The sequence below is a fragment of the Rhinopithecus bieti genome, unplaced genomic scaffold (genome assembly GCF_001698545.2).
Source record: "Rhinopithecus bieti isolate Rb0 unplaced genomic scaffold, ASM169854v2 scaffold_57045, whole genome shotgun sequence".
NCBI lineage: Eukaryota > Metazoa > Chordata > Mammalia > Primates > Cercopithecidae > Rhinopithecus > Rhinopithecus bieti.
Window position 1 is genome coordinate 47,475 of NW_016822092.1, and position 24,333 is coordinate 71,807.

General features: G+C 42.0%; 1 long non-coding RNA gene and 1 pseudogene across 1 annotated transcript in view; one reads left to right on the top strand and one right to left on the bottom strand.

Moving 5' to 3' along the window:
- Positions 1-707: 707 nt before the first annotated feature.
- LOC108521145 (nuclear transcription factor Y subunit gamma pseudogene) lies at positions 708-4,651 on the bottom strand (annotated as a pseudogene).
- A 166-nt stretch (positions 4,652-4,817) lies between these two features.
- LOC108521153 (uncharacterized) overlaps positions 4,818-24,333 on the top strand; it is a 39,770-nt gene continuing 20,254 nt past the window's right edge. The window contains exons 1-2 of the long non-coding RNA XR_001883131.1: positions 4,818-4,902; positions 5,604-5,718. This is a non-coding gene — a long non-coding RNA (uncharacterized LOC108521153). The remainder of the gene's footprint in view (positions 4,903-5,603; positions 5,719-24,333) is intronic.

A 24,333-nucleotide genomic window follows, 5' to 3' on the forward strand; every position in this document is an offset into this window, starting at 1 on the left:
CATCTTTTATATGAACTCAAATACCTTCTGGCTTCTTTAAATGAAAAGTCTGACATTTTTCCTGGCAGTATTGCTGAAAAGATAAGACAAATGGAAATTCCTGAGATGATCTGGGATACTTATCAGGAGGAACAGCTTCAAGGGAAACGTCTGCTTTCTCTCTCTTGGAAATTACGAAACCATTGACAGACAAAAACACGTTGGTATTTGATAATAAGAAGGCAGCATGTATCATAATATTCTAGGGCATATCTGTTCAGTGTAAAAGGAAATTGATCTGCATAATAGTCGAGAGTCATTACATCACCGTTCCCTGCCTTCCCACTCCCTAGTTACCCGCTGTGTGGCCACAGAATGGCTGTAAAATGGCCCACTGTGCTATTTATGTCCATTGCAGCCAGTGTTCCTTTGATTTAAACCTTGAGATTCACAAACACCAGAAGAGGGAATGTTGGTAATGACGATCACTGTCTCAGGAAATACTTTACAGTGACAGTGGATTCTATTTCAGTTTCTGGACTCTAAGGTAGTTCACCCCACTGAGGCCACCTATGGGATTAACATTGGCAGTGCCCCAAATACACTGTGTATACTTTCTGGTTCTTACCCAGCATCAAATTCAATCCCAAAAAGCAAACACTCATTTCACTTACTCACTTCCTTAAGACTCAGTGCTAACTTGGAGCATATTTTCCTGCTGCAAGATTTCAAGTTTTTATTGGTCCTAGAGGGGCCAGAAAAGCTACAGAAAGGCCTTTGCTTGCAGTACCAGCTTCAAAACCTTTCAGCTAAAAGCAGGAAAGTCAAAAGCATCAAATACAGTCTTATAAAGGCTATTTTGATTTAGAGAAAGCTTTTGAATTTGCGTTCAGATGTGAATCCTGATGGCAAGATTAACACTGTTTATGTAGAGAAAAACCTGCATGGAGGTGAGATGGGTGCCCATTTTTGGTGAGAATGGCAGGATGTGCTACACGTAGATTGGGTTAACTATGTTGGCCTCTCTCTGCTACTCTTCCGCTTAAAACATTTCACAGGTTCTCTATGGCACTAACGCATATTTATCAGAATTCTGTTGGTAGCAAGGCACAAAACCTAACCTAAAAGCTTTAGCTTCAAAGTATGTTTATTGGTTCACGTGGCTGAAAATTCCAGTGCATGGGACTGGTTTCAGATGGATCCAGAAGTTCAGATAACACTGCCAAGACTTTCTGTGTCTCAGGGTGAAGTCTGGGCAATCTTTGTGCCCGGGGTGCAAGATTTGCGGCAGCAGGTCCTGCAAGTACTGACTCTGCTCTAGCAGGGCCCTAAGAGACAGAGCCCATGTACACAGCCTTGCCTTCTTAAATTTGCACTGTAGGCATCTTGCCTGCCTTACCCCGGACCCTCTTTTTCTCTTAATTCTTATTTTCATGTTGCTTTCTTTCTCGGGTGAGTTCTTCTCGCTCGGTGAGCAGAAGCTCACCAAAGCACCAGGCATGGTTCTACCACATCACCAAACTTTTTCCTTGTCACCTCTGCCTCCCTAAAACTCTTTTTCCATTTATTTCAGGAAATAACGACCCCAGGACTTGGGCTCATTGGCTCTTATTAGCCCCGCTTGAGTGTGGAAGAGTTACTCAATAGAATGTACTCCCCAAACTGTTTCCTTTTCCTCCTGAGCACACAGCTAAGCACATTTCCCAGGTTCCCTGCATCTAGGTCTGGTCATGTGCCCAGGGCCAGGGAGGGAATGTAAGTAAAAATGAAGGCCACCTCCTACAGACCTGGACCCCACTCCACATTCACGTCTTCACTCATTGTCTAGGCATAGAACATTCAGCAGGTGACAGCACCATTAGAGGAAATGAGCCTAGATCCCTGAGTCACCACCTGGAGGAAGCGACACTGGAGAGCCACCTGATCAGGATGTTTTGTTTGTTTGTTTTCGTGAGGGGGAAACCAGCCACTGAGATTTAGAGACTGTCACAACAGCTAGTGTTACTCATTCTATGTAATCCATTGAGTGTTTGCCTCTTCTTGAACCCATTAGCAGTATCAAAAATGATGGTATGTGCTGAGCAGCCAGCCATGGGTTATGTGCTCACCTTTGAAGCCCTGAGTTAGGTAGAGCCCTACCCCCAACCATAAACAAGTTAGAGCAGGAGTAATTCCCCTCAAAGAAAACCAGGATGCCATTACCAGAATAAGGGGGAGAAGATGCTACACAGACAACAAACCTGATGTGCACGACAGTCCCGCACGTCCCTCTCGGGCTGGGCTCTAATGCAGTGCTTGAGGAACACCCAGCATTTTGAGGTCCTTTTCAAGCCACGCCGCCGCTCTCATTCTTGCTCTTCCTCTTCGTCTTCCCTTTTGCTCACCTTCTCAGCCTCCACTCTCTTACTCTCCATTCACCTTCTGGAAATTCTGCTGATTTGTAAAACGCAGCTTGGATATCCCTTCCTTCCGGAAGTTTCTTCACATTCAAGGTAAGTTTTATGTTCTTCTCTTTCTCTCATGGGGCCCTGTGATTTCTCGTTCTTTGTCTTTACTTCATTATTTAGAAATTATTAACTGTGAAACTCTCAAAGCCGGGATGGGCCTAGTCATCATTTTGTCCCCAACACCTAGCACAGTGCTTCCATCTGGCTGAAATGTTCAGATGAATAAAGAAAGGAATATAGTCCAATCATTAAACCGTGGGCTAAATTCACCTTTGCAGTGGCTATCTACAGAATAGCTAAATCCACATTTCTACTCCTATGATTAAGGAAATAAGAAATTTTACCATCAAAACCAATCAGTTGCATGCATGTTTCTGAAACTATATGTCTATTTTGCAACTCTTACTGTGTTAAATCTAAGGACTAACTTTCGAGTAAGATAAGGTCATCATTAATTTCTTTTTTAATCTAAAATAGATTTATTGCATTTCATGCAGTTTGAAGACCATGGAAAGGGGACTAGCACAGTTTTTAATGCATTTAAAAAATAAAGGGGAGGTGGGCAGCAAATGCATAAAGTCCTAGACTCCTGGGTCCCTGGGAGAAAAGAGTGTGGCAATGAACCCACCCACTCTCCATGGGGAATAAATCTGTCTCTTAAATGCAAGGACTGTTTCCATGGCCTCTGGATGCAAATACACAGAGCTCCATGGTAAGAGCAAGGGATGGGGAGAGGACCACTAGTGAAAAAGCAGCTACACATATTCACGTAATTCAATCTGAGGGTAGAACAACATGGCAAATCTTGGGGGCAGCAGCTGTTCCAAGGGTCAAGAAATATCGTACACCCACGGGCAGATTTGCTCCTAAAAAGAAGTGGTGGTAAGAAACAAAACAAAAGGATAAATATTTATTCAGCCACACTCTTCAAGAAAATGCTAAAAATATGTGATTTAATATTTTAATTTCATAGCATTGGACACATAGCTCAACGTATTGAAATATTGATTCCTTGGAGAAAAAAAGGAAACAAAAAATATTGCATCTTTCTGTTGGAGAATCTCGGCCCCCAGGCATGGGGCCTAGTGCACCAATGCCCTAGCCTGCAGGAGGCACTGAGGTTAGTCGGGTCCTCTGGGGAGGGAGGCTGTGCCCATGACCTGGGGCTGTATGGCAACGATTGTGTTGGGTGTCCTTGGCCTTGCCAGCTCAGGCTCTGAGTCGCAGTCACCTGTGGGGGCCTGCCATCGGAGGGGCTCGGTTGACTGACTGGATAAACCATGGGCTGGGCAGGTCCTGGCTGCAGGAATGGTTACTTTGCTGGATCTGGTAGAGCTGCTGTCCATCTGTGAAACTGGCTGAACTACTGATGTCTTCGCTGGACCCTCTGTCTGTGTAATCGGGTTGAAAGTTGGTGGCCAAGTGTCTGGATCTGTCCCTGCAGAACCCTGGTGCCTGTACAGACTGGGCTAAGCAGGATACCGGGCAGCTGGCCAGCTTCAGCTGCACATGGCGATCTGCTGGATCTCTCCCTGTGTTAGTGAGGATCTGCTGCCGTTCACCTGCACAGAGTCCACGCAAGTACCCACTCTGGGCCTATTGGGCTTGACCCTGTGGGCTGGCCTGCACAATCATGCACGCCTGCTGACCTTGTCTCAAACCTGGCATTGTCACGGGTGTGGTCTGGGCCCTTGCTGAGGGCTTGTGCGATGATGAGCTGCCCAGTGCCCGGGTATGGCAGTGGGCTGCTCTTACTGCTGCCCCTGAACTTGGACGATGGTGGGCTGCTGAGCCAGCGTGAAATAGTACTGGACTGGCTGAGCAGGAGTTATAGACTGCAGCACCTCCTCCTGACACTTTGGAGGTTTCAGTTCATCTCTTGGAACAATATCGATGAGAAAATCAAATTGATCAAATTCCATGGCGATATTATTTCTCTGTAGAGTCCGGCACTTGTTATCCTGTGTGTGAATCCAGGCTCGAAGAGTCAACTCCGTGATAAAAATCTGAGCCGCCTGGCAAAGATCACAGGGGCCTCTGCACTGATCACCTTCACATCCTCATCCAGTTTCATAATCTTCTTAATACGAGCCAGTGGGAGTTCGTGCACTCAGAAATCTTTCACTGCTAAATTCCGGATTTCTTCCATGACCCGAGGCCAGAAGGAGTTAGGCTTTGCTAGCATCACTGCTGCTAGTACCACTAAATCCTCCTTCTGTGGGCATTTCGACAAACGCCTTTGCAGGAAGTCTAGGAAGAGCAGGAGCCGCCCTGACGCTCCTGCGGAGTCGGGCAATGCAGAGAGGCCCAGGCACCGCGGAGGGAAGCGGAGAGCCGGCAGCCAGAGTCCTGGAGAACGGCGCATGCGCGAAACTGGGGCACAAACAAGATGGCGGGCACGCCGATTGCAGCGCGTCCGCTTTTCCTCTCCCCTTCCCCTGGCGCCCCGACTCCTATAATTAATTTCATATAAGAGGTATTCTGAGAGCATAGTTATATCAAAAACTTACCTGCATTATTTCCGTGTGTGAGTGTGTGTGAAAACTGAAGATAAAGAACATACTTAAAAGTAAAATCTGAGGCCGGGCGCGGTGGCTCAAGCCTGTAATCCCAGCACTTTGGGAGGCCGAGACGGGCGGATCACGAGGTCAGGAGATCGAGACCATCCTGGCTAACCCAGTGAAACCCCGTCTCTACTAAAATACAAAAAAACTAGCCGGGCGAGGTGGCGGGCGCCTGTAGTCCCAGTGACTCCGGAGGCTGAGGCAGGAGAATGGCGTAAACCCGGGAGGCGGAGCTTGCAGTGAGCTGAGATCCGGCCACTGCACTCCAGCCCGGGCGACAGAGCGCGACTCCGTCTCAAAAAAATAAAATAAAATAAAAGTAAAATCTGCTTTGTGGGAATAGAATTTACTTTTCACTTTTATTTTTCCTTCCCCTTTCCATTGTTTGGGATCCGCAGAGTATGAGTGCTCAACGTACAGCAAAGAGGAGGATAAAGCTGTAAGGAGTGTTTGGGATTTGATTGTAATCTCTCTCTCTCTCTTAAATAATGTCCTCATTGTCTGATTGAGACAGAAACTCCCCACCTCCCTATTAAAAAATTTTTTAAAAAATACCCTGACCCAGAGATTTCTGAAGCCTCCATTGATAACACACAATGGCCTGTTGTTCTAGGATGTTTCATGGCACTTAAGGAAGCCTCTGTTCGTCCACATGATGAAAGGGTGAGAGACGAGCAAGGAGAAGCCGAGGTTCGCCCGCCTCGCCCTGCCTGGGCAGAGGACTGTGGGTAAGTGCAGGAATCCGTAAAGGACGAGCTGGGCCGAGGGAAGTTTGTATCTCAAGGATGAGAAATAGGCAAACCTTCACAGGAAATATTTCCCAGCACCTTTCAGCTTAGGGGATAGAGGAAAGAGGAGGCAAGAAAGAAAAGGGAAATAAAGGCAGAGAAGTGGGAGGAAAGGGAGGGAAGCTAAGCAAACACCACCATGAGCCAGAGCCAGTGCTCAAGGTGACTTTGCTCTTTTTCTCGTCGTGGGCTTTCCGATGCCAGTCCTCGCCACCCTGGCCCTTGGCTGAGGCCATTTTTCAATGGTCTAGAGGTGAAGTATCCCAAGCGGATGTGTCGTACTGAGCTGTATTAGCTAAACTCTGTGCTGGAAAAACAAGACTGCACTCTCTGTCAGCTTGACCTGGTGCCCACCCATCATGAAGGCCCTCACTCTAATCCCTGAGCTTCTGAATGTGTCACCTTACATGGCACAGGGGACTTTACGGATGTGAGTAAACGTCCAGTCTTTCAGATTAGACTGGGCTCGTCTGGATTATCCAGATGAGATACAACGTCACTGGCTTTGAAACTGCAGGGAGGGGCCACAAGCCAATGGAGGAATGTGGGCTGCCTCTAGAGGCTGGAAAAGGTCATGGATTCTCCCCACATTGGCCTTCAGATAGGAAAGTAGCCCCGCTGAAACCTCGATTTTAGCCCAGTGAGACCCATGTCAGACTTCTGACCGACAGAACTATAAAATAATACATTTGTATTATTTTAAGCCACTAAATTTATGGTCATTTGTGGCAGCTATGGAAAGCTAACATATTCATTAACAGATCTTGAGAAGAGCTAGAGGCCAGAAGCCAAAAAACGCTTCATAGTCGGCTTGGCAGCTAATAGCAGGAAACAAGCATCAAATTGTGTGTCCTGTGCTTCTCTGCACTAGTCCCACTCTGCTCAGTTATAAAGGGCTGTAATGAGAAGAGGGAGATGAAAAAGAACTGAAAGTATTTACCGACGTGGAGAGGAAGTAGATGACAAAGGTCAGCATAAATTGGGCTGTCTCCCATCTTTTAGGGCAAGTAAAAGGCTGGTGAGCCATAGAGTTGTGAAAATTGTATTTTAAAATCAAAGTTGGGAAAGGCTTCAAAGTTGGAGTACTTTTTTCAAGCTCTAGGATTGTAAATATATTAAGGTGATAAAATAAAATGGTGCATGTGAGATCTCTTTGAAAACTATAAATTATAAGATGAAGTGGGCTAGATAGTTGTCTCCAAAAGAGTAAGTCCAGTTCCTAATTCCTAGAACATCTAAATGGACCTTATTTGGAAAAAGGGTTTTTGCCAATGCGATCACATTAAGATTATGAGAAAAGGTATTCTGAATTACCCCTAAATGCAATCACATATATTTTCCCAAGACAGACACAGGTAGAAGAGGAGGAAGCAATGTGGCCACAGAGACAGAGACTGGAGTGATGGAGCCAAAAGCCAAGGAATGTTGGCAGCTGTTATATGCTGAAGGAGTCACAGTCTTTCCTCATAATCCAGAGGAAGTGGCATCCTGCCAGCACCTTGATTTCAGACTTCTGGCCTCCAGAACTGTGGGATAATACCTTTCTGTTATTTTAAGGCACACAGTTTCTGGAAATTAGGTATGGCAGCCCTAGAAAACTCTAGTAAGGTTAGGAGCTAAGCTAGAAAATACAAGTACTACTAGAAATGGCAATATGTTCATTTATGAGTGTTATTAAGTGGTCCACTGACATTTCTATGTTATAGTAGGATGATGTGAGTAGCATGTGAGCACCTAATCGGATTTCAAGTTCATGAGTAGGTGGTGAGAATCTAGAGGATCCTGTCTTCTCCTGGTGCCCCCCATAGTGCTGGGTGCCAAATAGGTGCCCAACAAAATATTTTCGGATTTGCATCTCATAACAAGGAGTAATTCCTCCAAAGAGGAACTCATCAAGAATGTGGAAAAGCAGAACTGGTCCCATCAGGAATTGTGGCCCTGTGGAACCCCAGGTCACTCTTTCTCTTGGGAGATACTGAATTCTCGGGAAAAGCCTGTATAAGTCCAGCAACTTCAGGGTCATCTATGACACTCTGTGGACCCCTCATGAAGGTTTTCCCCCTAACTCATGCAAAAGAAGTTGACCGTTCCCCAAAGCCACACTGACCAGATGAATTCACATGATATGAGGGGATGGGATCAAATTTTCCAAGATCAGGGTGGTGAAGCTACCTATACCCAAGAGGGAGCCCGTTACATCACATTCCCATTGGCCTCCATTCAAACCTGAGTCCTGCTGCACCATGAATTTGAGAAAACTTTTGATGCTCGGATTGGTGCCTCATTTTCTAGAAATGTCTAGAAAGTTTCTAGAAATAGTCATTTTGTGTGGAAGCCTCCCAAGGTCCTTTACTGGCTAGCTTTGGCTCCTGTCACAATACCTTTCTCTCAGTCAGCATGACAACCATCTGCCCTTGAGGCTGAGAGGCCAAAACAAATATGATTAGTGTTGCTATCTTCAGAGGGCTGACAGCACCCTAGGTGTTGGACAACTGGCGTGTTGGTTCCAGAATTGTTCCCCAGCCAAATGCAGCCAGCCCAAGTCACAATGCCAAGCTTGGTTCCCAAGGGACTTTGCAGAAACTGCGAAGTGAGAGAGGATACTATATACATTTGGATGAGAAATATGCTTCCATCAGCACTGGTTCCCCTACCCGATTCAGCAATACATGAAGCTATTAAAAAGAATGTTTTAGTTACAAGTTTGGCAATTGTTCATTTATCACTATACAGTCTCCTTCCACCCAAATATGCCCAGGAGTCAAACGCCCCGAATCTCTTTTCTCTCTCATGGATGAAATTAATCATTTATCCAAATGAGATTTTCTGTGCTACGTTGGCATGACCGCCCCTGTCTGGGGTCCTGATGTCCCACTCAAGAGAATGGCGCTGTTGTTCTCCTTCTCAGACTGAAGCCCAGAGCAGCTAATTCACCTCCTCACAGTGGCAGCCTCCACACTGTGAATTTGTAGGTCAGAACGTCTGTTAATTCTTTTGATCCTAGGCTTCCTTCCTTGCTGCAACAGTTCTTGCATCTAGTCTGGTTGTGTTAGGATGGCTATGACCAGTCTTTGTCATGGTAATGGGGTTATATTCCATTCTATTTTAAAAGTAGAAGTATGATGTTTTGTTGAGGAAGTAACAATTCCTGTTATGTCAACTGCACATTGCAGAACAAATTCAGTTTTCAGTGATTCTGTTTTTTGAGATGAAATTGGAAAGGAATTTGGAAATTGTCTGGCTCAGATTTTCCATTTTCATCAGGAAATCAGAGATTCTTCCAAAGTCAAAAGCTTGTCTGTAATGGAGCAGGATTTGCAGTCAATTCTCAAAGTCCCCATTCTAAGCTCTAACCATGACCTCAAGCTTCCCAGAATATGATTGTGTGAAGATCCTTGACCATCCTGCACTTCCTTGTCAGTAGTCCCATGTCTCATGCTCCTCCTGGAAGGTGATTTTGATATCCATTTATTTTGATAGGAGAGTCCTGGCCATCATCTGGCATGAGCTGCAGAGAAGCTTGTGTCCATCTGTGAGGTGGGAGGCATATTATTTCTCAACATAATTGCAGCGAAGCCACCAAGACTCTAGATGTTAGGGTGAAATGTCAGTCGTCCTGAATATTGGCTCTTGTTTGACAGCATCATTCACGTTTACTGCTGGGACTCACACATGGCAGCGACAGAACCCCTGAATGAGTTAAGGTGGATGCACTGATGGCCCCTCCTGTACTGCATTAGATGGCATCTGTGTACCCAGCTCATGAAGTTTGGCAGAACATGCAGAAAGATATGAGTAAGGAAGGCGTGCTCTTCCCTTAGATGAAAGCACTATTCAAGCATCTCTCAGATAAGAGTTCCTGGCATGATACATCATCCTATCTTACCTTCTAAACAGGGTTGTGTTGAGGATAACATAGCAAGATGACATGTAAAAGCACGTAGAAGGTTTTCATCAGCAAAAATTAATATGACTGATAAGTACTTGACTTTATATTACTATTCCCTTTGAAAATGTATTTCTTAAACGTGGACAAAATTGCCACATAATATGTAATATAAATTATCTGGGAAAAATTTGCTAACCATCTTATTTTGGCCAAATGACTCCCCCAGATGGATGTGGAACTAAGACCCAGATCCAATATTGGCTGTGCCAAATGAAGAAATGGAAATATATTTGAAAGGTGGAAACTTTGAATGGAAAACTTTTTTTCCTTGCTTTCCAACCTAGAATCTGTTCAAAAGTGTTAGACAGCTCTCAGAATCCACAGTGGGAGAATGAAATTTCAAATGGAAAATTTTAAGTGCCAAGAGCCTCTCATCACTAGGATAACGTTTTGTTTTTTTCTTTCTTGAATTCTCTGACTTCCTCTCCTTTGCTGAACTATTTTCTAACCATTTTATTAGTATTTATCTGTTACAGTAAATATTTTGGTTTGGGTTTTCTATAGGTTTTTGTGGACATGTGGAATAAGGTCAAATCTTGTATTTTTGTAAAATTTTATCAGTACATTCCAAAGAAGAGGTTCAAAGGGTGACAATAGAGAGAGGAGAGCAATTAGTCCTAACCCTTCACGTTATTCTCCTCTTTTGGCACTTTGATTCTTAGTAAGGAACAAGTCTTTTTTTTTTTTTTTTTTTTTTTTTTTTTTTTTTTTTTTTTTTTTTTTGGAGACAGGGTTTCACTGTATCACTCAGGCTGGAGTGCAGTGGTACGACTGTGGCTCACTGCAGCCTCAACCTTCTGGGCTCCAGAGATCCTCTTACCTTAGCCTCCTTGAGTAAGTCTTCCTTGAACATTTACTTTCAACTAGGTTTGATTATCAGTTGTTTTGTTTCATTTTGGTTTTGCTTTTGCTTTTTTCTGAGTTCAGCATTTTCTTACAAGTTGTCACAGTTACGCTAATTCTTAAGGAAATAGATTCACTCCACATTTGCGTTGTTGGAATTGTAGCTACCTTCTTTGTGCAAGTGGTTCACTGATGTGTTTTTTTGGGATAATCAATACAGGTGAATATTATATATTTATCAGATTTCAGATTAGTAGTCCTCAAACACAAGGACATTGCTGGGTAAATATGAGTGAAAGAGGAAACCTTTAAAGTTAGTGTGGTTGACTCACAAGATTGATGCACTGAGAACAAACCCCATGTCATCTCCATCCCTGGATCTCAGGGAGGTGGCCTTCTTCCTCTCTTGCTCTCTGATATGTGACAGTTTATAACGTCACACAGGAAGTTTATCTGGATGGTGGCCCCCAAGTAGACCCCCAGTGGTCACAGAACAGAAAGTCTCACAAGTTAATGTCCAATCGAATTTGGACACAAATTAAGGTTCAACCAATTTGGACAAAACCAAATTAATATCCTTGAGTCACATAGTTTATTGACTCAATTTAAAACCATTAGTCAGAAGCAAAGGAAAAGAGATGGGTAAGAAGTTAACCCAGTCACACAAAAGGGTAGAAGGACTACACTCTCAGAATCCTCAGTCGTGCAGTATTGATCAGCCCCGTCTCTCTCTTCCTCTTTGCTGCCTGAGCCTTCCCACTGACAGGCATATGTTAAGGACATAAGAGTGAGGCTTCAGCAAGCCCAATGCAAGCCCAGTGAATGAAAGAGGTAACAGCCAACAATACGCACTCTATTGCACGGATGCAAGCTGTAGCTTGCCTGTGAGCCTGGTAAATAGCTTTAGATTTTATCTGCCTTTTTTGGGGAAAGGACAAGTTGGGCCAGAATAGATGTTACTAATGGGTAGCTGATGTAAGGCTTCATGAATATTGAGTGTCTCTGTGACTCAGGTATATTTAGGGTGTCATGAATATTCAGAGCCTCGTATATCTCATGAATATTTGGTTTCCATTGCCCTATGTATTAGTCTGGGCTCTTCAGAGAGACAGAACCAATAGGATAAGTAGATGGATGGATGGATGAATAGATTAGATAGATACATGACTGATAGATGATTGATAGATAGATAGATAGATAGATAGATAGATAGATAGATAGGATATTTATTAGGGAAATTGGCTCACCTGATTATAAAGGCTAAGAAGTTCAACTCCAAAAGCCTCAGAAGCAGCAAGATAATATATAATTTTCAGTGTGACAGGGAAGGCCTGAGAAGCTGAGATGGGGCTGAGGGAGGATGCTGGAGCAAGTCCTGGAGCCCAAAGGCCTGGAGTTCTGGTGTCTAAGGACAAGAGAAGGGTGTCTCCATTCCAGGAGAATAAGCAAGAATTCACCTTTTCCCTGCCTTTTTGTTATATCCATGCTCCCAGCCAATTAGATGGCACCTGCCCACAATGAGAGTGGGTCTTCCCTACTCAGTCCGCGGACTCACAATCACCTCTGAATCCACTTCACAGACACACCCAGAGGAAATGCTTAACTACCCCTCTAGGTATCCCTTAATCCAGCCAAACTGACACCTAAAGTTAACAGCACACCCTACTTCCCTTTGTTTCTTTGTGTAGTGCACATAGACTCTTTTTGTCCATGCATAACATGTCTCCCAGGTTACTAACATATCTGTATCTAACACGTCATGAATCTGTATATTCCTCATAAGCTACTTGCCTATACATCTATGATTTGCATCTATCCCATTTGTTTTCTATAGCAGAATTGAATATTTTCAAATAATACGACAAACACAATACAGCAACATGTACAACTGGTTAAGTGGTGTATTAGGAAAAAAATAGTATTAGTAGTCATTCATCAAAAAGTGTTCTTTATTGCTGGGAAACGTTTATTTGGACTGACACCCTCTTACTGGTCACATTGACGACAAAACAGTGCCCCAGAAATCTTAAAAAAATAATCATAATAGTCTTCTCATTTGAGTTAATAACACTGTGCTTTGTCCAGTTCTTTAAGTCCAGAACCCAGCACTATGTTGATTTCTCACTACCTGGTATTTCATCCATCAATAAACCCTGCTGATTGCACCTCCATCTCTCTTTAACATTATCACCCACACTGGTTTAGACCACAGTGGTCTCTTGCTTTGACAGGGCAGTAACCTACCAACCAGCATCCCTGTGGCCACTCCCGTCTCTCTGCAGCTCATTTTCCACATATCAAGCTGAGTGGTTTTTTAAATATGTAAATTCGTGTGAGTGTCCTCCAACTGCTTCTAGATGAGTATCAACCAAAGTATGGTCAATGAAGATGGAAACAACCAAAATGTCTATAAATTAACAAATGAATAAATAAAATGTGGTATATCCATATCATGGAAGATTATAGGTTATTTGTCCATAAAAAGGAAGAAAGTTCTGACACATGCTACAACATGGATGAATCTTGACATTATGCTAAATGAAAAAAGCTAGTCACAAACCCCACATATTGTATAATTCCATTTATACAAAATGCCCAGCACAGGCATTTTATATAGAGGCATTTTTATTATAGAAATAGAAAGTACATGAGTAATTGCACAGAGCTGGGGAGGGGTGGGTGGCGGCAGGGCAGGGAACTAGCTACAGAGTCAAGAGTTTCTCTTTGCAGGGTGAAAATATTCTAAAATTAACTGTGGTAACAATTGCACATATCCATCAATATACTAAAACTAAACTCTACACTTTAAAATAGGTAAATTGCATGATATGTACATTATTTCTCAATAAAGTTTTTTTGTTGGTTTCTAAAGTAGTTTGTGAGCAGGCATCATCTGAATCATATGGCAGCTTGGAGAAATGCAAATTCTTAGGGCCCACTTCAGACCCACTAAAGAATATCTAGGGGTGGGTCCAGCAATCTGTGGTGTTGGTTTTTTTTAATTTAATTTTTAGTTTAAGTTCAGGGGTGTATGTGCAGGTTTATTATATAGGTAAACTTGTGTCATGGGGGTTTGTTTTACAGAGTATTTTGTCACCCAGGTATTAAGCCTAGTATACACTAGTTATTTTTCCTTATCCTCTCCCTCCTCCCACCCTCCACCTTCCAATAGGCCTCTCTGTTGTGTTAATGTGTTCTCATCATTTAGTTCTCACTTATAAGGGAGAACATGCTTTGGTTTTCTGTTCCTGCATCAGTTTGCTAAGGATAATGGCCTGTAGCTTCATTTATGTTCTTGCAAAGAACACGACCCCATTCTTTTTCATGGCTGCATAGTATTCCATGGTGTATATGTACCACATTTTCTTTCTTCAGTCTACCATTGATGGGCATTTAGATTGATTCCATGTCTTTTCTATTGCGAATAATGCTGCAGTGAACATGCATGTGCATGGGTCATCTTTATGACAGAGCAATTTACATTCCTTTGGGTATATGTCCAGTAATGGATTACTGGGTCAAATGGTATTTCTGTTTTTAGGTTTTTGAGGAATTGTCACACTGTCTTCTACAATGGTTGAACTAATTTACACTCTCACCAAGAGTGTATAAGCATTCTTTTTTCTCCAAAACCTTGCTAGCATGTTATTTTTTGCCATTTTAATAATAGCCATTGACTGGCAAGAGATGGTATCTCATTGTGGTTTTGATTTGCATTTCTCTAATGATCAGTAATGTTGAGTTTCTTTCATATGCTTGTTGGCTGTGTATATATCTTCTTTTGAAAAGTATCTATTCATGTCCTTGTAGTGAGGTTTTTTTTCCTTATAAATTTAAGTTCCTTATAGATGCTGGATATTGAACCTTTGTCAGCTACATAGTTGGCATTTTCTCCCATTCTCTAGGTTGTCTGTTACTCTGTTGATAGTTTCCTTTGCTGTGCAGAAGCTCTTTAATCAGATCCCGTTTGTCAATTTTTGGTTTTATTGTGATTGCTTCTATCATCTTTGTCATGAAATCTCTGCCTGTTTCTATGTCCAGAAGGATATTGCCTAGGTCGTCTTCCAGGGTTTTTATAGTTCTCGGTTTTACATTTAAATCTTTAATCTATCTTAAGTTAATTTTTGTATATGATGTAAGGAAGGGGTCGAATTTCAATCTTATGCATATGACTAGCCAGTTATCCCAGTACCGTTTATGGAATAGGAAGTCCTTTCCCCACTGCTTGTTTTTGTCGGCTTTGTCATAGATCAGATAGTTGTAAGTGTGCGCCTTATTTCTGCATTCTCTATCCTGTTCCATTGGTCTGTGTTTTAACAAACACTACAGTTTGAGAAACACCAAAATAAATTAAAATCTAAATTCTGCACCAGGGCCTACAAGGCTCTGTAAGATCTTGTCATCTCTCTAACACCAGCTCTGATCCTAGCTGCACTGACCTTTCTATGTCATGCAGAGGCCAAGTAGGTTCCTCTCTTAGGGCCTTTGCATAATCAATTCCCCTTACCTGGAATCCCTTTCCCTTTCCCTCTTTGCGCGTCTGGCTCCTTTTCGTCAATCAGTTTTCAGTTTAAATGTTATTTCCTCAAAGAAGCCCTCCTAGACCATCCTAGCTAAATGAGTCTCCCATTCACTTGGTCACATCACCCAGTTGTATTCTCTTCACCACACTTACAACTATCAGATACTTTGTGTATTATTTACTTGCAGACTGTCTGTCTGCCTTCCTAGAATACAGGCAAGTCCTTCTATCTAGCAGGCACTCAGTAAACATTTGTTGAATTGATGAGGAAACACTGACCTTGAGCCCAAGTACCCAGGAATACATAACTCTACCGTTCACGACGGCCTCTGCCTAGTTTCTGAGTCCTCTGTACTTGCAAAGGAATTGTGTTGGAAACTGTCTCGCCAAAATTATTCACATTTCCTGGTAACACAAACAACCATCCCGAAGACTGATGCTACAGAATAAGCTAAGGGCAGCTGAGGGAGATGAGCAAAATGGATGAGGAAGCAATATTTCTTCTTCGCTGTACTAAAAATTCTCCAAGAATGGCCCCAGTGCCTGATACAGATTAGATGCCAAAAAGATGTTTGCTCAACTGTTTAACTAAATGCTTAAGAAATGGAAAGAAATTCACTCTCGCTTTGTAAGAAACCAGACCCCTGAGACATGCCCCCTCAGCTCCTTCAACCCTTTGAGAATCACCTACACATTCTATTCCCTGCCCTCCCCTGTCCTTTCTGTTAAATGAGATATTTGTGTTTTAAATGAAAACCATTGTTTACCCATCACTAGCAGAAAAGAATCAATGTGCATGCATTCCTCATGTAATAAGAATTAAATCCCTTAATCCTGTAATTTGCTCTTACTGGTTTAGAATTTTGAAGTCCAAGAACACATCTGCCATCGAGGAAGTTAATTCCGGGGCTGGCTGGCTCTGCGGCTATATGTATGTGGCCATTGTTCCTGCCTGAGGAATGGTCAGGAGGGGCTCAGGGCTCTGTTCTCATAATGAACCTTATGTTTCTAAACACAGGTGCGTTTGGATGTAGACATCTGTGTCATTAAATGGGGGGAGAAATAGCACAATAGCAGCTCAGAAATGGGCCCCTTGGAAATGCAAGGTGGTGTTATTGCAGTAGCTCTTATCAACACCATCATGACTTCTTTGATGATGGATCATGGTACTGAGATGGTGGTGACGAATAAAATTATCTCACCAGCATGTTTTCAACATGCACTGTGGGGTGGGTGGGGCAGTCTTGCCAGAGTTCACCCCATTGTCTTCTTATTGAAAAGAGTTGTCAGAAGGCCCCTATTCTATCCTACAATCATGCCAGTCTGCTTTTTACTCCAACTTTGCATTTCATCTCTGCTATTTGATGTATAAGAATGAAAGAGCTCCTGGGAAATGTTTGTACCCTAATGGCTCAGATGAGATGTCCTGGGAAATTATCAAAAATGTGCAGGGCAAAGAAAGGACGGCTATCAGATGACCCACAGACACTCTCCTGCCACCCTTCACTGAACAGAGCATAAACGTGTGCTGTGTCACAATTGCAGGATTCCTGTAATTCAGACACCTACGGACATTTAGGACAGCACAGGTCTTATAGCAATTGATATTTCGGGCTGTTTCACAGGCACATATGCTCTGGGAATTTAGATTTTTGGAGTTAGTCATATGGAACATGACACTCTGCACTTGTCCCATATTAATAATTTTTAAAAATGTTATAACAAAAGTGTACTTCAACATCAAGTCAACAAAGTTGATTTTTTTAAATTTTTTAAACTATAGAGAAATGACTGACATACGAAGAGCTGTACATATTTAATCTGTACAACTTGATGAGTTTGGAGAGAAGTTACACTTGTGAAAACCATCACCACAAGCTATGCCATAAACCCTTTCATTACCTACAAAAGTTTCCTCCTGCCCTCTTTATTATTATTATTTGTATTTGTATTCTTTTGTCATAGGAGCACTTAACATAAGATCTGCCCTCAGCAAATAGTTGAAGCGTACAACACAGCATTTCTAACGGTAGACACTATGCTATCCAGTAGATGTCTAGGACCTATTCTTCTTGTATAACTGAAGCTTTGTAACCTTTGGCTAATTCTTTCCTATTAATCCTTCCCTGCAGCACCTGGCAACTACAGTTCTCCCTCTGCTTCTATGGGTTTGACTCCTAAGATTCATCATGTAAGTGAGGTCATGAGATATTTGTCTTCTGTGTCTGGCTTATTTCACTTATCATAACGTCCTTCAGGTTCATTCAGGTTGTCACAAATGGCAGAATTGCCTTCTTTTTTTTAAGGCTGAGTAATGTTCCATTGTATGTATATACCACATTTTCTTAATTCATTCATTCATCAGTGAATATTTAGATTGCTATTTTGAATTATTCAAAGTTAATTTCAAACTTTGCAAAAAAATTAATATGCAAAGTTATATTTTAATGGGGATCTTAGATACATAGCTTCATTTGACTAAAACATTCTCCTAGCTTTTTTCTTCTTTCTTTTTTTTTTTTTTTTTTTTGCGACAGAGTCTCGGTCTGTCACCCAGGTTGGAGTACAGTGGTGCGATCTCTGCTGTCTGCAATCTCTGCCTCCTGGGTTCAAACCAATTCTTCTGTCTCAGTCTCCTGAGTAGTCAGGATTACAGGCATGTGCCACCATGCCCAGCTAATTTTTGTATTTTTAGTGAAGACGGGGTTTACATCATGTTGGCCAGGCTGGTCTCGAATCGCCCTCCTTAGCCTCCCAAAGTGCTGGGATTAGAGGCGTGAGCCACTGCGCCCAGCTGCTTTTTTCTAATTCTAAAACTCCAGGTGAACATAATGTCTCAATAAGTTGTAGATGCTCTGGAGGTGTTTTATTAACATTCTCAAACTTTGAGCTGGAGCTGCAACTAATGTTCATGTAATCTGACAAAACAGAGATACAGAAAAGTCAAGTGATGTTCCAGGAATACACAATGAGGCTGTGGTAATACCTGGACCAGAATCCAGTCTCCCAACTTGAAGTTCATTACTCCAGCCTACATCTGTCTCTCTACCTTCAACCTCAGCTATGTAGGTGGCTTGTGATAAGAAACTGGCAGTCTTCACCCCACAAGGCACACCTGCACCTGGCCCAGGATGCAGACAGGCAGAAGGAGGAGATGGGCAGGAGCCAGGACACCTGAGGCCCAGCCGCTGCCCTTGCCATCAGGGGAGCTCACAAATCAGCACCCACGTGGGGAGCTGCTGCGACACCAGGTGCCCTACCTTGACCTTAGGGGTATAATGGCTATTCCTCACTGCCACCTTTGAAATCTCACGCACATTTCCCTATGGCCAATCCTGACCCAGAATTAAACAGAGAAGGGAAGTCTGGAAAGCCAGCTCCACCTTGGCTAAGTAAAATGCCACCATGCTACGTTACATCTGTTGTTGTATTCACAGATGCCTTTGGCTTTTCTTTATGACAAATATAAAAGAACATGTATATAGAGGCCTTTCCTGGATTTCCTTGATAGAAGTATTGATTTTCTGTCACTTTGAGTACGCCATTGCCTTGGATCATTGTCTCATCATACTGTGCTCTTTGGAATGAATTAATGCTACCCACCTATTTGTGTATCACCTATATATAAAATGTAGAGTCTATTGATCATACTTGCAGCAAAAACAGGTCCTTGAGTATAACATATGTCAGGTAAATGAGGATTAGAGAAAATTCAGGATCTGTATGGCACTAGTATCTTTGTAACCAATAGCAAAGACATGGATGGAACTGGAGGCCATTATCCTCAGTAAACTAACGCAGGAACAGAAAACCAAATACCACATGTTCTCACTTATAAGTGGGAGCTAAATGACACACATGGACACATGGTGAGGAACAACACACACTGAGGCCTGTTGGAGTTTGGGTGGGAGGAGGGACAGCATCAGAAAGAATAGCTAATGGATGTTGGGCTTAATACGTAGGTGATGGATTGATCTGTGCACCAAACCACCGTGGCACACATCTACCTTTGTAACAAACCTGCACATCCTGCACATGTACCTCTGAACTTAAAAAAAGGAAAAGAAATATTTATACTATATTTTTATGTAGGTAGGTAGGTATATACGTATGTGTCATTAATACCTATCTATCTATCTGTCTATCTATCATCTAAATGTTTATTTATCTAGCATCTTCTATCTATCATTTATCTATTTGCCTATCACCTACTATCTAAAATCAGAGAGTGGTACTTACACTTAAGAAGGACAGTTTTGACGAGCACACAGCCAGATATCTAAAGACTGATAGCTGAGAGACTGAGAAATGGGTGTTGTAACCACTGAGTAATTTTTTTAACTACTAAACACCTGTTACTCATCCAAAAGCCAAAAGAATTGACAGTTACTTAAGCTGTTTCTTCACTTTGGCCTCTAGAGATTATATCTTGGTACAGATAGGAAACACAGAAACAGTAAACAAACAAAAGAAACAAAAATATCTAACTACACATGAGTATTGGGAATTTGTTAAGCTCTCATGCTCAGCTTCTGACTCTCTAAGCATTTCCTAGATTCTGCAGACTTGTAGCTTGTTTTTATTTTTTTTCTCAGAGCCAAGCCCAACAATTCTACTTTCCTTTCCTCTTTTTTTTTTTTTTTTTTTTTTTTTTTGAGACGGAGTCTCGCTCTGTCGCCCAGGCTGGAGTGCAGTGGCCGGATCTCAGCTCACTGCAAGCTCCGCCTCCTGGGTTTATGCCATTCTCCTGCCTCAGCCTCCCGAGTAGCTGGGACTACAGGTGCTTGCCACCTCGCCCGGCTAGTTTTTTGTATTTTTTAGTAGAGATGGGGTTTCACCGTGTTAGCCAGGATGGTCTCGATCTCCTGACCTCATGATCCGCCCGTCTCGGCCTCCCAAAGTTTCCTTTCCTCTTTCTAAGTTAAAAAAAACAAAATTGAGACTGCAGGCAAAAATAAATAAATAAATAAAAATAAACAAATAAACAAAGCTTCACACAACAAATAAGGATACTTGATATGGAGACATTAATATAATGCACTAAGACTGTGAATCAGCCTTCCAGTCATTACCACCAACCCAGAGGGAAAAGGTGAGACAAATGGTTTTTGTGACTCCTGATAGAACATAGAGAGGGTATTTGTGGGTGGAAAGAGCCCTGATGACTTCGATCCAGAAGAACTGAGTTGAATCCATTTATTCATTCGTGACCTCTTAAGCATTATTTAACTTATTAGAGTTTGTGTTTCCTCTTCTGCAAAATGGCTAAATCTTATCTGCTTCCCTGAGATGTTCCAGAGTTGATTGAGTTCATTTATCTGTCTACCTCCTGCTTTCTCTTCCCTAATACTTCCTCACCTACCTTTGACTTCATTTGCCTCATAATTTCCCAAGAAAAATCATCAAATGATTAATATATGCAAATGTGACTACAAGTGAGATCACATTACTGTTACATGTTAGAGGATTAGGATTTAGTAGGCAAGTAGATATTTTAAAAGAACTTATTTCTTAGACTGACGCTTCTGTTTATTTTGTTTTATCAAAACAATTGAACCAACCCATTGACCAAGAAAAATATTCATGTCAGAAAACATTGTGAAAGATTTTGAAATTGGCATAAAAGATAACTGGGTGTTTTGCCCAGAGTATGCTTATGGGATATCTATGTCTTTTATTTTGAACTATTTTACAACTTTGTAACCTGTAGATAATTGATGGCAATGCAAATTAGTCGTGTCCAAAGACAAACACAGCCTCGTTATTCATAGTAGCCTAGTTCTACAAAGTTGCCATGAACACTGAATTAAAGAATGCTGACTTTAGTAAAGCTCTAAAATACTTTTGCGGGGATGTTGGCTTTTTTTGTTTTTTGTTTTTTTGAGACAGGGTCTCGCTCTGTCACCCAGGCTGGGGAGCAGTGGCACCACCTTGGCTCATGGCAACCTCCACCTCCCTGGTTCAAGCAATTCTCATGCCTCAGCGTCCTAGGTATCTGGGTTTACAGGCTTGAACCACCATGCCCAGTCTTAACCTTTTATACTTTGGAATACATTCTCCTTTTCTTTTACAGTAGCAGCTTTCTTGTTATCTTATGCGATATGACAAATGCCTAGCAGGTCAATCAGAAAATACAGATATTATTAAGATACACTACAAAAATGATACATACTGTGTGTGATTTATTTTATTTCAAAATATACACATTTAAATTTGTTTACCAACATTTGATACAGGGCCAGGATTATTCCTCGCTTTTAGAGACAGCTGATTAAAGTTTTGTACTGTCTTTCATACATGAACCACAACAAAATACGTTATTTTGTAGTTCCCAGCTTCAATTTCTTTTTCTTTTTCTTTTTTATTATACTTTAAGTTCTAGGGCACATGTGCACAACGTGCAGGTTTGTTACATATGTATACATGTGCCATGTTGGTGTGCTGCACCCATTAACTCATCATTTACATTAAGTATATCTCCTAATGCTATCCCTCCCCCTCCCCCCTCCCCACAATAGGCCCCGATGTGTGATGTTCCCCTTCCTGTGTCCAAGTGATCTCATTGTTCAATTCCCACCTCAATTTCTTCTTAAACGAAGCAAGATCTTAAATCAAAACCAAGAAAACCATGAGAGAGCAGAATCCCTCTGGAATTGGAAGATTATCTTCCCAAAAACTTTACAGTTCTCCTAGAACTGTTCAAAGCATTAAGGTTAGTTTTTATAGAGAAAATTCTCTTTCTAAATTTAATTTTCATTGATTTATATTTAATTTAATTAGACAATTATAATAACAAGGACAATTGACAGAGACAGGTTTGGGAAAAAATTCAGCTGATTCTGCTTAAGCATTCAACTCATCTGGTAAGAAAATAATTCACAGGATTCTTAAGTAGAATCCAGTACAGCAAATATTTAACAGACTGTGGGCAGTCATTAGTATGTTTAGAAAAGGAACTAAAAGCAGGTAATTCATGGTGAGTTAGAATGCCCTGAAGTGGTTTTTTGTTTGTTGGTTTGTTTGTTTGAGATAGGGTCTCGCTCTGTCGCCCAGGCTGGAGTGCAGTGGGGCGACCTCAGCTCACTGCAACCTCTGCTTCCCAGGTTCAAGTGATTCTCCTGCCTCAGCCTCCTGGGTAGCTGGGAGCACGCCACCATGCCCTGCTAATTTTTGTATTTTTAGTAGAGACGAGGTTTCACCATGTTAGCCATGCTGTTCTCGAACTCCTGATCTCGTGATCCGCCCGCCTTGGGCTCCCAAAATGCTGGAATTACAGGTGTGAGCCATAGCGCCCGGCTCAAAGTGTGTTTAACTACCTAGGAGTTTAACTACTACGGAGTGATCAAGGAGCCCTGGGAGACTAAGAGGAGCTACACTAAGAGCTAATCTGATCCCAACTGGGGATATGGTTTGGAAAATCACTCAACCCCTTGTTGTCTCAGTTTTATCACCCATGAAAAGGGAAGTTTGAGCTAGAATAAAAGCATGTGGGTCAATTTCATCTCCTAAGTCAGTGGTTTCTTTATTTTTTTTTTCATTGCTTATTTTGCTTTGTAGATTGCCTAAAATTATAAACATTGTTTACATATAGTACCAATGACAGTGTTGAACTTAAGCTGATGCTTTATAATTCATTTCCAGGCCTCTGGGTTGGCAGTAGAAGTGGAAACCATTGTCCAAGACTTTTGACAAGAGTTTTTAACAGTTGCATTAGACAATAGGCTGGTAATATGTGGTAATGGGTACACCAAGGGAAAGCCTGCAGCTCTCAGCATTGCCCTTGGCCCCATCACTAACCTGGAGAGAAAACCGTGAACCAAGGAGTCTGAGTCTGATGGCTTTTCTCTTTTGCTCTGTGCTGGAGTGTGTCAGTGCCGACCCTGCAGCTACAGAAATGACCAAATCAAACCTGTTGTACTGAGAGTAAAGCTCAAATGGACCCTGTGGCTACTCCTCCTCCTTCCCCAATAAACCTTTGTTCCTAACCAGAAAAATCCATGCTGTGCTCAAAGGAGGGAATATCCTGTTATACACAGAAGAATGTCTTGTTATACCCCAAATTATGTGCAATGATGGTACCAGAGTCTACTATGGATAGCAGATAGTTGGCTATCCACAGGATATCCATAGTAGACTTTGAATGGTACAGTCATTGCATATAATTTGGGGTAATTCATCTGAGTAGCCGTAATTATCATGGGTAAGTGATATATGGTATAAGAAGATATTTCTTTGTCTCAAGCGTGTCTTTTTTCCTTTGAGGTTTTTAGGAATATGAGTGTAAAATTAGTACTCTGAAATCAATAATGAGTCATTACCTCTTTGCCTTCATCCATTTTTGTGTTGCTAGAAAGGAATACCTGAAAAGAGAGACCAGGCACAGTGGCTCATGCCTGTAATCTTAGCACTTTGGGAGGCCAAGGTGGGGATGGATCACAAGGTCAGGAGTTCAAGACCAGCCTGGCCAACATGGTGAAACCCCATCTATACTAAAAATACAAAAATTAGCCAGGCGTGGTGGCACGCACCTGTAGTCCCAGCTACTAGGGAGGATGAGGCAGGAGGATTACTTGAATCTGGGAGGTGGAGGTTGTAGTGAATCAAGATGATGCCACTGCACTCCAGCCTGGGTGACAGAAAGAGACTCTATCTCAAAAAAAAAAAAAAAGAGGTTTATTTCTTTCACAGTTCTGCAGGCTGTATAAGAAGCCTGGTACCAGCATCTGCTCCTAATGAGGGCCTCAGGCTGCTTCCACTTTTGGCTGAAGGGGAGGGGGAGCCATGTGCAGAGACCGCATGGTGAGGGGGAGGACATTAATCTATTCATGAGGGATCCACCCCCAAGACTCAAATGAGGCCCTTGAGGTGAAACCTCCAACACTGGGAATCCAGTTTCAACATAAGATCTGAAGGGGACAAATATCCAAAATATAGCACTCTTTATTCTCCCCAGCACATCCTCCTGCTCCCTTCCTTTAATCAGCGTTACTTGAACTGAAGTGGATTTTGAGCCTTTATTCATTGTATCAAAAAAAAGATATTTATGTTCTCTGTTCTAAATTTTAAGATCAATTGAGCATGACATTTCAGGTATCTTTCTCTTACAAAAACAAAACAAAACATGAGAAAATGAAATTAAGTTTCTTTTATATTCCCATGTGGTTGTGATTTTCTTTTAAAGCAGGTCAATTGCCTTTAATAGAAATCTTTCCCAATTCCTGTTAAAAAAAAAAAAAAA